This window comes from Crocodylus porosus, unplaced genomic scaffold, assembly GCF_001723895.1.
Source record: "Crocodylus porosus isolate Cpor-Errol unplaced genomic scaffold, CroPor_comp1, whole genome shotgun sequence".
NCBI lineage: Eukaryota > Metazoa > Chordata > Crocodylia > Crocodylidae > Crocodylus > Crocodylus porosus.
In genome coordinates, this window is record NW_017728928.1 from 2,801,000 (window position 1) to 2,818,029 (window position 17,030).

At 40.4% G+C, this 17,030-nt stretch overlaps 1 long non-coding RNA gene across 1 annotated transcript in view; it reads left to right on the plus strand.

Annotated features, from left to right (window-relative positions):
* Positions 1-1,539: 1,539 nt before the first annotated feature.
* Positions 1,540-17,030, plus strand: part of LOC109314935 — a 36,416-nt gene continuing 20,925 nt past the window's right edge. Inside the window, exon 1 of the long non-coding RNA XR_002102390.1 lies at positions 1,540-1,759. This is a non-coding gene — a long non-coding RNA (uncharacterized LOC109314935). The remainder of the gene's footprint in view (positions 1,760-17,030) is intronic.

The window sequence follows — 17,030 nt, forward strand, 5'->3', positions numbered from 1 at the left end:
GCTGTGAGCAGAACGGCATGAATAATAGAGGAACCGAACTCCCACAGCGACTAATCTTTCACTGATGCTGAACTGATAACTTAGCCTGCAAAGATGAAGCTTGGCACTGCTCTGGTGAGTCCTAGGAGCACAAGAAGTAACTTCCATGTGTGTGCAAATTTATCTGGTTTTTGAAAACAGGGGGTCAAAGCTTACTTGTATGTCTGATACTGTAATACCGGCCATAGAGCAGGAAACTTAGAAAGGAAACTGGCTACTTGTAGTTTGAGAAGTCAAACCCACCACAGATGGGCATGCAGTCCCTGAAAGGAATGCCAGACCATCACCCTGGATGCGTAAGTCTCATACACTGTTTAACAAAATTTCCACTAGCGTGAGAACAAGTCTTGGCAGATTGCAGAAGGGAAAATCTCTTTCTGGTTTGGGTATAATAGGAGGACATCAACTGTTGCTCTACATCCATTGTCAATGTGTTGTCACTGAAGGGTCTTGTTAGCCAAGAGCTCTTTGAGGACCTAGGACAAATTAATCTGGCATTGCAGTCTGCATCTTCACCAGGTATGCAGGTGAATAGCTATTGTTACGTCAATAGCTTCATCCAACTTACAACGTGTCTGGCTGACAATGGCTGTACTATCACCCAGCATATCTACTTTCAGGTGTAACAATGATGGGTTTTCACAACCAGGGTCATAAGGCTGTTCCAACAGAAGAAAAAAAATCCCTCTTACTTAGCTATGTTTTGCTGTCCAGGCTGCTGAGACTGCAGATTTGACCATCTCATAATTCGAGGAGACCTTAGGTGAATCCAGTCACTCCCAGGCATGTTATCTTTTCAATTTGGCAAACAGAGATTATTTTCATAGAGATTCCTCCTGCTTGCAATAAGATGGAGAAAGATGGAACATGAGAGAGGGTTTTACCCTTTTGGCTGACAGTCAGCTTTGAATGAGAAAAAAAAAAAGGATCATACAAAATATTATTAATGATCAAATCCACAGTTTTTACTAGCCAGAACATTACTCAAGGTCACATCCTCTGAAATCCTCCTTTGACTGATGGAGTGGTTTCTTCCAGTTTAAATGCAGTCACAATATTATCCCTAATGTAAACTGGCAACATAGATGTTTTTGCAGTTGGTGTTGGTAAAGCATTCCCAGGAGCAGAAGATTACTTTCCACCATGGAAAAACAAATTCTGCCCTCCCTGCCATCACCCCCAATTCCACTCACCTTTTCCAAACGGAACATTCGGTAGGAAATCCTGATGGTGTTACAGCTACTCGCACTGAAAATCTGGCTACTTTAATTGGCCCTGCTCACTTGATATATGACATTTTCTAAGTTAAAGTTTTCCAATTTTGAGTGTTCATTAACTACGTCTCCAATGAGGCCTTCCTGGTGCTGTATTAAGTCCTTTAAACCTATCTTGCAGTAACAGAAAATGAGTAAGCAGGTCCATTAAGAATAACAAAACAAGAATTTCCTCCAGGGTGTATTTAAGATTACATTAATGTAGTAGGACAAGTTGTCAGTCCTGTGGCACTAAACTGCCTTGCAGCTTTGAATGTTTGGATCTGATAATCGACTTACAAGTAGTTCTTTTGGGAAGCGGGCTGCGGAGTTATCAGCGGACGGTCATGTATGTTAAGTGAGAGGATGCCGAGTGTATTATACATAAGTGGCCCAGGCTATACTCAAGTGGCTATATGGAGTGACAAGCCTTTGCTACATTGCAGAGATGGAGAAGGGGTTCTCAGGTACCAACCCTATAAAAAAGGCTGACCTAGAGGAGGGGACCCAAAGGGTGTTGTATGGAGAGTGAAGAGTGAGATGAAGAGAATTGTGTTTAAATAGGGTTTCTATTTCATCACCATTAAAGCCAATGGCAAAGATCTTGTTGACTTGAAGGGCCTAGATTCAAGGGTGGTATTTTTTAAAGTAATTGTAGCTCATAAAGGAATTTAGAGAAGTATGGTGTTACGCAAATTGATAAAGCTTGCCTTTCTATATGGCAGTTATGTGTTGTTGCATTCTATATATGATCTTATATAGTGTACCATGACAAAGAGGAAAAATAGAGGAGTATTTCTACTCAATCAACAGCTGATGGATCTTGTAGTGTGATAGAAATGTAAGGTACTATAATAGCTCGGGCTTTGACTTCTGGCAGCCACAACTGATCCCTGAGAAATGCTGTTGGAAGTGAATTCATTTCAGTGGCCTGATTCTGTTTCCATTCAAATAGATTGGCCGTATCATGCTACCTTTTTCTTTTCTTCCTTTTTTTTCTTTTTTTAAAGGACTTGTATTTCAATTTAGTGATTAATTCTGATATAAACAGTTGACTGAAATTAGTTTTTTGATTTTTAATGGAAACGACTCACTTCCCTTGGGGTCAGGATTTGGTCGATGGATGTAAATGTGACTTTTGTTTAAATTTATCAAGTTATTTCTAAATCTGTTTTGCTCTATTTGTACCTTTTAGGGTAGATGTGATATCTTATATTAGACCAACTAAATGGTTGGGAAATGGTTCTTTGCAAGCTTTTGGGCACAGACACCCTTCTTCAGGCATTGGGAGACTCTGCTGTTGTTCTGAGTTCCCCAAGGTGGAAAAAAAGCTAAAAGTATAACAAGAGATCACATCTACCCAAAGAACCTTGCCTGCCTGTGGCCTTAGACCAACACGGCTACAACCAACAACCCTACCATTTAGGGTTTACTTCTGAGAAGGCACACAGTACTGAACCAAAGTCCCTGAGTTTATAGGAGCAGAGCAAACCTACCACTCGGCTTGTCCTTCTCTGTACTCAGTTTTACTTAGATAACGAATACAGTCATAATGACGTATGAATCATAGTACTTGCCATCTGAACCTAAGAAATCATGTACGATGTAAGTGTAAATATTTCAAACGTCTTCAGTAGCTCCTGTTAGAAATGCTTCTACAGATATAAAAGTGATTTTTTAAAAATCATTTTCATGGGGAATTATATATATTTCCAGATATTCATCTATCCTTCTGTCCATCTTAGTATGTATCTAGCCATCCACCGAGCACCAAGTGTTTGTTCTGCTCATATCTTGAAGAATCCATCTAGCACCATATACTAAACTCTTTAAAGTTAGCCAATAGTTGTGAAGGACTCTTTATATTTCACTGTCTAGTTATCTATGTTAACTTAGATAAATTAGGTCAGTCGGGGAATAGAGTCCATGTGCTAAAACCATCAGTGAATGATGTCATAGTCTAACCGAGCCCTCTTGTAAGACTTTAAAAGGTAATTGAAAGGTTATTTTTTTTAAGTTAACTTGACTTTTTCTAATGGGAAGTAAATGAGATTCAGGACAGAAGCAGGCAAACTCAGGATGAAGTCATAGGGTGAAGAGAGGAAAGATGGAGTTGAAGATTAATTTGATTAGGATTTCTTAAGATAATATTTGATTTTATGAGGGGTTTAAAAGCAACAAGATCCTTTTGCTTCAGTCTGAATGCCTCCCTCACCATTTTTTTCAGCCTTTATTGAAAGGGGCAATTTCATTTTGGAGTCTGGTGGCCAGAAAAAGGAGACAAAATTAATTCCAGTTAGAAAAAATTAATTCCAGTTAGAATAAGAGTCTGCAAAGTGTTAGGAGACAAAGAAGTGGATTTGATCAATTATAGAGTGGAACATCATCTGATTCTTAAGACTCCCAATTATAAGTTTCCAACAAACACCTGATTTTTTTTTTTAAATGGGGGGGGAGGGTATTCTGTTACATTTTAAGTAAATTGTTAAATTATTATTTTGATTTGCCAATGAAAAGAAAATGATACATCTGTACATTTCTGAGGCTACGTCATTGGGATGCAAAACAATGCTCTACAAAAGCCAATTAAAAAGGGAAGAGAAAAGAAATTGATCATAGCTAGTTGCCATCCATCAAGAGTTGTGTAATATTGATTATAATAGGAATAAAAATGGACTCTACATGTGAGTTATAAACTATATTGAAAATGACAAGATTTTGTCAGAAACAAACCTTCCCGTTTTAAAACTGGAGGGTCATTAAAATAGAAATCAAAATCCTATGCCTTTAGAACTACAGCAATGGAAGAATAGTGAAGATATCTAGAAGTATGTTAAACCACTACCAGAGAGATAAAGAAATAGAGAGAGGGAGAGGGAGGGGGATATGTAGAGAGAGAATAGGTATAGATGAGCTTACAGTTGTATGACTATACCCCATTTGCTTTGTCACCTAATGATTTACATACATTCATTACCATGACTGCCCATTACATATACCATTTCATGTGGGGCTGAGCAAAATGATAGCCATAAAGTTCCACTACATGAAATATTCTCCTGGTTTCAAATATTATTTCCAGTCAGATTCATTCAAGTGGGTCAACTCTAAGCATTTATAACTGAAATATATGGATTTTCATTTTAAAAGTCTTACAAAAAAATCAGGCCCCATTGTTTCCAGGCAAAAGCATGTGCACATATCACTGTGATGAAGCTTTTGCCTCCTTTTTTAAAGACAATGTATTCATATTTTGCAACTTCCTCTAGGAACTGTTCCTAAACTTTAAATGCACGAGAGAAAACCTAATGCACTCATTTTTAAAAAAAATTAAAACAATATTAAAATACTTCCAAAAACACGCATACTTTTTTTTTTTTAAAAAAACAAGCAGCCAACCAGCCAACCTAACAAAAACCTTACCCAAAATCCCAGCCTTGAGAAAATAATATAGATTTTTGGAGGGTTAGGAGAAAGAGCGTGATTTTTCTGTTTGCTCATCAGAGTGAAAAATTAATTATTCACACAGCGTTTCCAGTACCTGTCAAAATCTTAACTTCATTTAATAAGAACAAGAATTTCCCCACAAACTTTACTCTCATTTCAACTTCAAAAAGTTACACTAACTACTAGTGACCCCAAGGAAACCTTTATTTTTTTGTTTTCAATACTCTATACTTTGACTTATTTTTTTTGTCTTGATAGAAGTTATAAATACAAGACGCTGTATTACTTAGAGGACTACTGAAGTTGGGAACTGGGAGATGGTCCCTCAGTTACAGTAGTTAGTTAGTCAGTTAGTTGTCTACAAAAGGCCTGCTGCTTCAGTTATAGTTAACTGTTTAATTTTTCTCATGCATGCCTGCGTTTTATCAAACCTGATAATCACTGCAATCTTTATGTAGTTTGATTCAAGTTTAGGTTCAGGCAATAGTAATATGCTACTTTTCTATCTGTATTTAGTGCACTTAGACTCCTCTTTAATGCTAGTTAATTTTAAACAAATGAATAATAAATATGTTTAATTTTAATTAAATAGGTATAAGTCCATTTAGCTTTAAAGATGCATAAAGTTCGTAACATAGGAGCACAGGGCTGGAAGAAAGGAGTCATTTGAATCCCGTATTTCTGCTGTCACAGGCAACTGAACCCCATAATCCCATTCCCAAATTTCTCAAACTCCCTACTAAAACTGACTTTCTGCTTGTCTCTGTTCTTCTTATGGGAAGAGGGCTAATTTAAAAAACAAAACAAAACAATCCTTTTTCTAATTTCCAGCCTTAATATTTATTTATAGCCAGTTTATACCTATTTGTACTTGTGCTACAATTGCCCTCCAACTTAAATTCTGTTTTCTTAGCTCTTTATTTGCATTCATATGTATACATTTTCATGTGCACAGTGTTAGGCACTTGCATACTTTCTTCACTTGGGGCTATGTCAACATTCATACTGAGTGGCATTGAACCACGATTTGTATTTTTAAGGAAAGTTATTTTGTATTCACTAGTTTGTGTATTATAACATTCTCTAGTTCTTTTATTCAGCAGCCTAGTACATGCAAAGGTGTTAAATTTACTTTGTAGAGATAATGATAATATATTTTAAGATGGCCTTATGACTATCAGCAGCAGCTGCAAAGTTAAGAATGCCGTTTTAATCATTATTTTTTGGTTGATTTATGTTTGGCAGGTCAAACCTAAATGAAGCTGCACAAATCATTTGAACAATACTATTGGGGCTGTATAGAGAGAGGATGAATATTACAAGGTTGATAGAGCTATGTGATAGAATAGCCACACAGCGTCCATAAGCAAATACTCATATTGCTAAGCAAGCAAAACTTGAAATATCACTGTGATTCTCAATGACATGAATAGTTGTGAAGCAAGCAAAAATCCAATATTTTGCTGTGCATAAAGCAGGGATTATTAACCCTATGTGACAATGGCAATTTGCTGGCATAAAGATAGGGAAGGGGACCAAGTGTCTTTGAACTATAGCAAGACCTGAACTGGACTAGAGGACACAGACTAATTGTTTTGGTTTTGGGAACATTTGCAGAATTTTTGCTGGATGTCCCATCTCTGGACAAGCCATTAACATTGCCAAAATTACAAGATATGAAGAAGAAAGAGGGGCCAGAAAAGAACCTCTTTGAATTCGCAGTTTATGAATATGGCCCCAAAGGCGATAGAGTTATTAAATATCCATCAAGTTCAGATGTGCTAGCCCATCAACCAAGTTTGTTTTTCCAGGAAGTTTGGAGGGTCCTTCATTCAACTTCTTAAATGTACACACAGGCTGACGGGATGTCTGTTTTCTCCTTAATGCTGAAGTTCGTAGCTCTATGCCAGGGGAACTAATGGTAGTTTTAAGAGCCTAATAATTTCCTCTTGCAAGACATAAAGACATATCCCTACCATAGATCTAAGAGCTGAGACATGCACAGCAAATACTGTGACCCACCACATGGTTTTTGGCAAGGAGCAAGGTCAGTGAACAATGGCAACTTTTACTTTATTAGAAGCACTCGGCATTTGAGAATACAGAGCGCTAGGCTGAAGTTCAGAGGAGGTCTACCAGAGCCTCTGCCCACTAGTGGCCTATTTACTCCTCACAGCAAAAGAAAGTGCTGAGACCTTTACACTGGTCACGATTCTTTTCTTTTCTTTCTTTTTCGAAACCATGCAAACATACGACCAGATTTTTTTAAGTATGTAGCCACCGAAAAATGATAGGCGCAGAGCGGGTACATTTAAAAACACATCTGAGACTAATCCCCACTAAAAGGGGATTTGTCATTGAGAGAAAGGCTCTGAACATTTGAAAAATTCCTCTGGGCTTCTGCATCTTCAGAGACTTGAGTAGCTTTGAAAATCTGGCTTTTCTGCCCAGATCCTCATGGGCATTGAGGCAAAAAAGTCCCACTGAAATTTAAGAGAGTTAAACCCCTAATCATCTTTGAAGACCTTATTTTAAGTGATTATGGATGTGTCTACATGACATGCTTAATGAGCATTAGACTCAAACTAACTCTACTGCACGTAAGTGTGTCTGGCAAACGCCATGCTAATGCACAGTAGACTAAGTCTAATGCGCATTAAGTGTCACATAAAAAATGTTCAGCTGTGCTAATGTGCAGTAGTGCCACTTATGATGCATTAAGTTAGTACCTGTTATTACAGGTACTAATGCACTGTAATTACGGCTCATTAGTGAATGTGTAGATATGCCCGATAGTCCTTAATTATGCTGCTGCATTTCTCCTCAAAATCTAAGATTCACGCAGCACACTGAGCTGAGGAAGTAGAAGAAGGAGGAAGGAACCCTCCGTTGCCCAAATACTGTCAGAGTTGTTTTGCCTGTGAAATTGTATTTCTCAAGTGTGGATAAGGCACCATGTGACGCATAGGAAAATATTTGAAATTCCTGCTACCCGTGCATCTCTGCCACTACTTGCCATTGCCTCTCAGGAGGTGTGGGGTAGAGAAGTATGTACCACTTGGCTGCTATTCCCAATCCACACGTCGTAGGAATCCATGCCTCCCTTCGGTGTGAGCGCTAGGAGGGAATATCACCCTCTCTATTCCCATTTCAGTGAATCTGTGCAAAAGGAAGCATCATCTCTTGCAGAGTTCAGCATCTCACGTCTCTAGCTGTCAGGTCATTCTGAAAGAACTAGGTCACCACGGCTGTACTGGTGACTGGGAGAAAGCACTGGATGTCTGCAGGAAGGATTTTTAGCGTGATTTATTTTACTTTAAAAGTGATGACAACCAGTAAACAGCTAGGATGAAAACTGCATGTCACAAGAACACCAAAGAACAAAAAGATCTTTCTTCCAAGTGTAGTAATTGCCTCTTGTAACTTTTAAGTGGTTTCCTGAATCAACATGGTGAAGATGTTTCAATCAAGTCAGTGTGCAGTGCAAAGTTGCAGACAACTTGCAAAGAGGAAAGAAGAGTCCAAGTGAACCTCCAGGGAGTTTGTTTTTTTTTCCCCAAAAAGACGAGACTGAACTAAAGTCTCAACATCTGAGAATCTGGGGACAAATTTGAATCCTAATCCAAATTTTGGGACTTCCCCTCTCTGACTGTAATGGGCCTCATGCCCCTGATTCTAAACAGCCCCAGTTGCAAGGAAATGTTAATCTTGCTTTCAGTTAACAACCCACCGTTTCAATTTAGAGGGCACAGATGACTACCCCTCCATCACGTGTACACGCGTCCCCAGAGCTCCTTCCAAACTCTTGACATCCTGGTGGCCCACCCCACAGCCAGCCTCAGTGTTGTGAGTAGTATAGGACCTTTATTACATTTCAGCTAGGATCAAAGCAGAATGGCAGTGCAGAGTTTTATTTTTTTTAAAACAAAATTTGGACTCTTCCTTTTGCATGGGAAATGTATGAATTGTGGCCTTTCCTCTAAATGCACAATAATAATAGGTGATGTCCTTATACTATTTGTATTTCACGTGGAAGTAGGGTGGCCATCATAGAGGACATTCTGGTTTTCTGCTACTCTGTCCTCTATTGCTACAAAACCCCCAACGCCTTTATGTCCTCAATTTTTGTCTTCAAGAGACTTTTGAAGTTACTGCTTACCTAATTTTTTTTTCCAAGTGTGCGCTTGAAACTGCTTATTAAGATCTATTGTGTTGCTCTCCTATTTGCTCTCCCCCCCTGACTCCCATTAAGTCAGACTGATGAATTCATACAGGAAATTCTAATGGCCCTGCATAGCTACACTTCTAACATTACCTCACTGGCCAGATCACTCATAATAGCCAGGCTATTATTACCTATCAGTATATATACACATATTACCGCTCTTCATCCATCACAACTCATATGGCTTGTTGTGTATCTGAGATACTCATTCTTTTTAATGTCTTGTGCTCACAACACTTTCTGTGACAGAGAAAACAACAATTCTCCCCATTTTAAAGAAGATGGAGGCACAGTGGAGTCATAGGCCGAACAAGGACTCTTTAGCAGAGCAGGGCATGAACTTAATCCCAGGGAGACCAACAAAGGCACTATCCGTCCTGTCCGACTCAGCAGGGTTTGAATTATGCTCAGACTCATGGGGGGTCTGCAGCGGTGGCAGCTGGAAGAGGCTGCTGCCACCACCTGAGCTGCTTAGAAAGGTGCAGGGTGGGTTGAGGCTCTCATCTCTTATGGAGAGGTGCAGCCCTTTGAACCCCCACTCCCACTGAGTCCCACCCCCGTATTTCAACCCCTGCAACTCAGCATCCATACTAAGACAGAGGACTGTACTTCTGACTTGATCCTGGGAAAGGTGAGAAGGGACTAAGGAGATCAATTTAAAGTGTATTTTTCTTTAATCCATGACGGTCCAGTAGGCTTGGTCCTAATTTCACTTAGGGATGGGAGGGGAGCACAGGAAAACAAATGGTATAATCCAAATTCAACAAGGGTGGAAGTCTGTATAATGAACTGAACTGGCCCGAGGATCATTTTGCTCATCCTTACTTTTGTGAAAATATTTGCAGTGCGACTTTCGGGCCAAGTGAGAACTGCCTCTATTTGTTAAGAACCACAAAGAATGTTTGGAGAAGAATTTTGGAAATGGCTTTGAATCATGTGGATTAGTGGCTGCCTGCGTAACTTAAACTTTGCCATTAATAAATGCCGCTGGTAATTAAAAATAAAATCCAAATCGTGGCTCTTGGGTAATGAGTTTTTCACCGAATGGCCAAATAACGTACTAGAAATCTAACAATGCTAAGAAAACCAGTGATGAAAAGCCTGGCGCTTCTCTTGCACTGCACAAGTCATAGTTGGTTAAGACGAGGCAAGTATTCCCCCTGTGGGGTGGTCAGGAATGGAGAATGCAAAGATGCTCGTACCACCAAATCCTTGAACCCAACCCTCAGCTTGGCCATGCCTAACTCCACTTTTGCTACGTAAGCCACTGCCTTGACCCTCCCTTCCTCTCCTTAACACAGAAGAAAAACCCCCCATGAATTGTGCTTCTTGAACAGTCCTCTGTGAGAGCATAGGATAAGGTAGGGTAGCGCTAAAAAAGTGGGGAAGTGAACCAAATTAAAGGGTCTCTTGTGTGTTTGTTGCCTTTTGAGGGACCCCTGTCTACATAAAGCAATGGCAAACAGTTGCGAGCAGCAAATACTTCATTTAGCATCCATTCCCCCCCGACCTCACCCTTAACCACATGCATCTGGAAAGGACAGCAACTGAATATGGGAGGACAGTATGGAAGAGACAGGGTTCTGCATCAAGAATACATAACTATAGCCATGGGTTAGAAAGCAGCACAATGAATGGCGGGGACCCGAGCACAAGGAATTTGAAAGGGAATCCTGGATCCTTGTGGAAAGCAACACGCAAAGCTCTATGACTATAGGGACTGTGCCCCCCAAACTTTATATATTAAAATGTTCAGCATGTGGATTTGTGAAGCCTAAACAACTAGCAGCCCTGGAGACCCAAGGTCTTTATCTGCAAGCCAGGTGGAGTACAGGCAGCTTCCCAGCTTTCTCCTATTTTCTTTCCAGAGATTTCAGCTCACGGTTGAAGGGGCCATGGGGCAGGGGTACAACATGACTCAGTCTTTGTGCTGCTTTGGCTCTGTAGCAGAGGCATGCAAATGTGCCAAATGGTGTGTGGGGACTGCTGGAAAGGACAGCCTTTGCTTACTTCAGACTGAGCACTGAGCAGTTCATGTTGGACCTTTTGTGGGAAACAAGCATCAAGAGGATGGCAGGGATGGATGCACATTTAGTCCAGTGGGAGTGCATGCAAGTAAGGGAACCTGATTTCTGGGGCAAGACCTTCTGAGGTTAGAGTAAGGAACAGACACTTGGCAATTTGTCACTCCTCCCAGTCCTAAGAAGGAAAAGGAGAAAAGGAAAAGAAAAATCTGTGGTTACCAGCAAGGAGACTAGAGATGAAAACTAAACGAGGTGGAAAAATGGACACTTTTGCAAAGTAGAGTTCATGCAAACCTTTGTGTTTCAGAAAGCACCTAAGTAGGCTATACTCATGCATGTGCCCTAGGAAAAGGAAAATACCCACATGTCATGCCACCTTACTGACTAAGCCACATTTCATGGCTATTTTGTACCAAGGAGCCAGAATGCCCTAGTACTGACTTAATAAATATCTGTAACTTTCCCCCTATTCTTTTTCTCCTTATTAGTTCCCATTACAAAAGTATCTGACCTCCTCATCTTCAATGTTTCTATCCTCATAACCCCTGTGAGGTGGGGAAGACTAGTTATCTCCACTTTAAACCTGGGGAACTGCCGGGACAGGAGATAGCAACTTCTCAAGGTTATGCCATAACTCTGTCACAGAGCAGAGAATCAAAACTGGGTTTCCATCATCCCGGGCTTCCAGGTGTGTCCTACTAAGCTCTCTAGATTTAGTAGCATTTGAAGTTATTCAAAAATCCAGCATTTGAAATTATTCAGTGATCCAGCCACCAGAGTCTTGAACTACCCTTGAATTATCTCCAAAGAAACTCAGTGAGTTACAGCAGCCTTAGTGCTGAGATGTGAGCAGAACGCCACGTTCCTGCTCTGCTCATTATTTATTATTCAGATTTAGTCCTCTGTTCCAAGTTGCACCCTGAGATACAGGATATTAAATAGCCACAGTCGTTCTCAAATCCTTACTGCATTCTAGAAGTGGGTGGTCAAGAGTCATTTGCATCGCTGAATACATCATTAATATCTTTCATAATCCCCTGGGGCACCACGGAGACCCACGCTTAGCTGCGAGGTGGCAGAATCCATGTGCTGACCCTGAGCCAGAAGGTCTCTGTCTGAAATCTACCTTACAGCACTTGCATATTTCCCTGATTTCCTAGAGACACCAGATCCAGGTAAAACGTTTGGTCTTTTCCAAGAAAAAGGAATGCCTTCAATGCTGAAACGTTCATTTTATTTATGACTTAGAACACATTTTTGCCATTCCAGGCCATGCCACAAGCCTCTGACTGCAGCCATTTCCATCGACCCATCCAATTCGGCCCTGACCTCAGGACATGCTGACTCCATCTAGCAAACACCCATTCAATTCATTTTGCAGTTGCTGGGTACCTGTTTGCTCGTCCAATGCCCGTGGAACATCTACGCCTCCCTAAACCGAGTACCGTACTCTGTGGAAGCTGAAGGCCAGTAAAATCAACATGTTATTTGTGTTGCCTTCACTGCAACCTGGCACCAATTAGCAATGATAAAACTGACCCATCACACCTTTCAGTTTTCCTTTTATAGTCTTGTCCTCTGGCTGGACTTGTTTAGAATTATCCCAGGCTTGTTACAAACCAGGTTTTACTTATCCCATGAGAAATGCTCAATAGTTGGGTAGAGTTCAGTTTTTAAAAGCACCTAAGTGATCCAGGAGCGCCTGTACAATGGGAGTTGTATGTCGGTATAATTGACTTTCCCCTCCCCTGCCCTGGCTACATTGCTAAGCCGCCCACCTGGAAAGCTGTGCCAACGGTAGCAGCTGCTGTCTTCAGCCTGTCCCTGCTGTGACCATAGGGAGCGTGCACCATCGTACAGAGGTCCAGAAACTCCCCAAAGTTAAACCAATGAAACAATAGACAAATGTCTTTGAGCCACTGGCCCAAACTTACATCAATAGGAAGCCTAGGAGAGATGGGAAAGTGGGATTTTGTGCACTTATGCACACCAGGAACACATGTCATCCATATAGTCCCATGCTCCTCTTCTTACATTTTACACTGATGTAACTCCATTGAATTTTTCCTGGCATGTTACATTCAGTGTAGTTTCAGGACTTGCACTGTTGTGGTTTTTAGGTCTGTTGTGGCTTAATCAGAGGTGCTGGGTTTTCCTAAATCCTTCTCTGATGGATCTAGGATCGCCGTTCCATGAAGCTGGTGCTTGTAGATACCTTCATCACTTAAAAAATCTGACCCTCCAAGATGCTACATTACTACATTATTACATAGGACAGCATATAGTGCAAGGAGCTGTATTAATTTTACCCTGAAGTGCCACCTTTTTTGCAAAAGGTGAAGTTCCACCTTTTTGCAAATGACTCTGAGGGCATATGCTAGCAGCAGTGCCTGCAGCTTGTGTAGCCATACCTAACCTAGATAGCTCTCATACTGCACAGAGTAGTATAGGGAGCGTCCAGACCTTCCCTAGAAAATGAATAAGTACCTGAGCATTAAATAGCTGCCCCCCACCACCACGCCAAACCTCGATGCCTTTTTAAGTCCTGCATTTCCGCTTGCTGGCAAAAGAGGCAACACCTGGTCGTTCCAGAAGCCCCGGATCAACGCTGGCCCTGTACAATATGTACGTGTGACTTTGCAACTCATTCACGGGGATTTTTTTATTCCTCTCAAGCTTGGTGCATGATGCTTCAGGCCATCCTTGTTCCAGGGAACAAAAAGGAGGATCTTTTAGGCAGCTGAGCCGGCGAGTTGTGGTGTCATCTTAACTTTTGGGAAAAACAAAAAAAGCAAGGAAGGGGAAAAAAAAGAAAGAAAGAGTGATAGAGGGAGAGAAAGGAGGTGAAGAAAGGCTAGGGAGAAACGAAGAAGAAAAAGAAAGCACTGAATCTCACATATCGTATGTAAGCTCCAGGGGCACTGACATGCAGTGCCAGGGCCTTATTTGCATGGCTATTTCAAAAGAAAAAATAAACAGAGCAGGCCACAGCTGCCGATTAGTATGCTAAAGCTGTCCGGTTTCTGGCACTGCCTTCGGCACAGCCGACGCGCGGGGCTGCTAAGGCCGCTGATGACTAACAGCTGAATCCTCAAACAGCTGAGTTTATCAAGGAGAGGTGTCATTCATTTAAAGCTCGTTTGCTCTCAAGCGATACAGGTTGATTATAGGGGAGGAGGAAATATGAATATTTTGTTTTCTCACGAAAGGAGCTAATAAAAAGAGTTTGAGCAAATGAGACATTAAGCCCAAAACACACAATGCTTTCTTAGCAGAGTATAATTCAGCAATGCAGACTCCATTTTTTTGTGTTTTTTTTTCCAAGGTTTCTACAGCATTATGTCAGAACATGATTTAAATGTAATAACAATTGTTTGGCTTGTGATCCAGAAGGAACATGTGGTACCTTTTTACTGTTTTACTATTTTTATAAGCTAAACTACATCAGTTTTGTGTTAGCTTAGAGTATCTGTGATTCCAAGGGAGAACTTGGAGTCAAGATTTAGAAGTTGTGTTTTATTTTATGTTTTGGACACATTTTTCCTTTTGATTTTTTTTTTTTTTTTATGGCTTCAATTCTAATGCAAGTCCAAATAAGACCATCCTGGTTTTGTCCCTAGTATTCTCTCTACTAACTAGAAATGGGTATTAAAATATTTAATTCAACTGGCTTTTTGCCATTCACTCTAAAACCTCAGAGCCAAACAGGGACACATCAGATACAAGATAGCAAACATCCTTTTTAACTGTTGATTCATTATTCCAAAAGACAGCCTCATAGATGTCATAGATGCCCCCCACTTCCATACTTCTGTTGAGTTGCAGATGAATGATGGGAGAAGTGAATTTCAAAGTCACACACACACACACACACGTCCTTGGAAATCAAATACTGATTTTGCATGTGCAGCAGTTTATGCAAATACTTAACCGGTAGTCACCCCATTAAGGAAGAGAAACAATGAGATGCAAGTCATCTGACATGTCAGAGCCAACTGATATAGCCTGAATGTTTTATGTTAAGGATCAAATACTTGTAGAGACTGGTGTATATTTATTTTATATTTTATATTAGTATTTTATATATAGAATTTTGCCTAATTAATCAATTCAGGCAAAAGCAGTCTGCTTACAAAACTTTCACAGACAGAGAAAGCAACTACCCATGTTGGATAAGCGTTTTGTCCGATCCTTTCCCTTGGCTGTACTTACGGAATAGGAGTGCACTAAAGATGGACTCTCAAATCCAAACACCTTCCAGTTTCAGGACAAAGATGAGTCACGTTTGCATTCAAATCACTCGATGGTTGAACTAGGGCCCCTGAAAAGTATCTAACCATCAAGAGATTCACCCATCCTAACAAATACTCTTGTACACAGATACAGCATTATGACATAATTTGCAAGATGTATCAAATTAAATTTGAGTAGTCCCAATTTAGACTCATTAACCATAACTAAATATACATATATATATATTTTTTTTTTTTGCTCCAGCTCTGTTTCAATGCTAAAGATGGATGCTGCTAGTTAATAAGCCATTATACAGAAAGTATCAAGACCATGAGCACTCAGCAACGGGTTATCTGCAACCTAGATCAGAAGGATGCATTTTAACCTCTTATACTTTTAGGAAAATGCCACAATATCTTTAATGACTACTTCCAGGGTTGGCCCTAAACTTGACCAGCTAATGTCTCCATCAAAGAAAAGTGCCATTAAACACAGACCGTTCCCTAAAAATGGATTTCATTGATTGCATGTGGCATCAATGAATGATATGCAAAGCAATTAGATTTTTATTTAATTGTTACTATTGGGTAGCTCTTTTGTCATTGTCTGCAGTCATTCCTTTGATTGCATGATGTATTTTCAGGCATTCACTTTCAGGGCTTCTCTATATGAGGCAATTTCTCAGACTAGCTGTAGCAGCATAATGATACTGCACCTTTATGATGAAATTATAAAAACATTTTTGTTGCAAAAATCAGGTTGGTCCAAAAAAAAAGATATCACCTCTACCACGAGCTCCGATTCCTTTTGCTTCTAGACCAATATGGCTACAGCCTGCATACTCGACCACAACAAGAGTTCACACAGAGACTATAACTATAGTGCTACTGTCGGTAGTATCTTGATACTTGCAGACATCTTTAGCCATGCTCTTCTTTCTTTCCCTATCCCTGATTCAAAGCATACAAACCTCAGTGGAAAGACCAATCACTTCACAAATGCGTGTTGCATAATTTGCTCTTATTAGCCCTTATTGTATCGATAGGTTGTAAGTTAGGAGTGCCCATATCCACGAACCCCTGCAGTGTAGATTATAAGGTAGCCAAGGCACTTATTGAAGAACAGCGCTTTCCCTTGTATATTGGACTGTAAATGAGTAGTGCATGCTGTGAAACCAGTCCTCAAGCCACACCATGAGGTTTCATGTCTTGAAGATCTAGGACACGGTCTCGTGAGATGAGCCAGCCTCCAAAAAAGTTCACCTGAAGCCACTCCTCTTTGGTCTATGTATCAGGCTTGAAATCTCATCAGAGCAGGGTTTCTTGTGAGATTTCCAGTCTTGCCGGCATTTGGTCATGCTGGAAATAATGCGAAAGTCACTTTATTTAGGGCAACCTATTCTATATTTATTCTCCCCGCCAAAACCGGGTAATTCGGAGATGTGCCACAAATAAACAAAACAGCTCAAGCTTTTCCCAGCGCCTAGAAAACTTTCTGCCTATCCCGTCATCACTTGAGCCGTGACAACCTGATTGATAATTGGCCATTTGTCAGTAGCTCAGATGCATTCGGTAGCCTGAGGGGACAGGACTTTTTTTCTGCATTGAAAGGAATCGCATCGGATTTGCTGCTCTAAGAGGGTTCCGCGCTACGAAACCTTTTTTTTTAGAAATGAAAGAATGAAACCCCAAAGCAAAACAGAAATTAGCTCGGTCTGTTATTAGTGGTTAAAAGGGGAGAAGCTGTAATATTCTGGTCTGATGTGGTTCCACTTGTTTCTAAAGAGGGTTAATTTTTTTTTTTTAATAG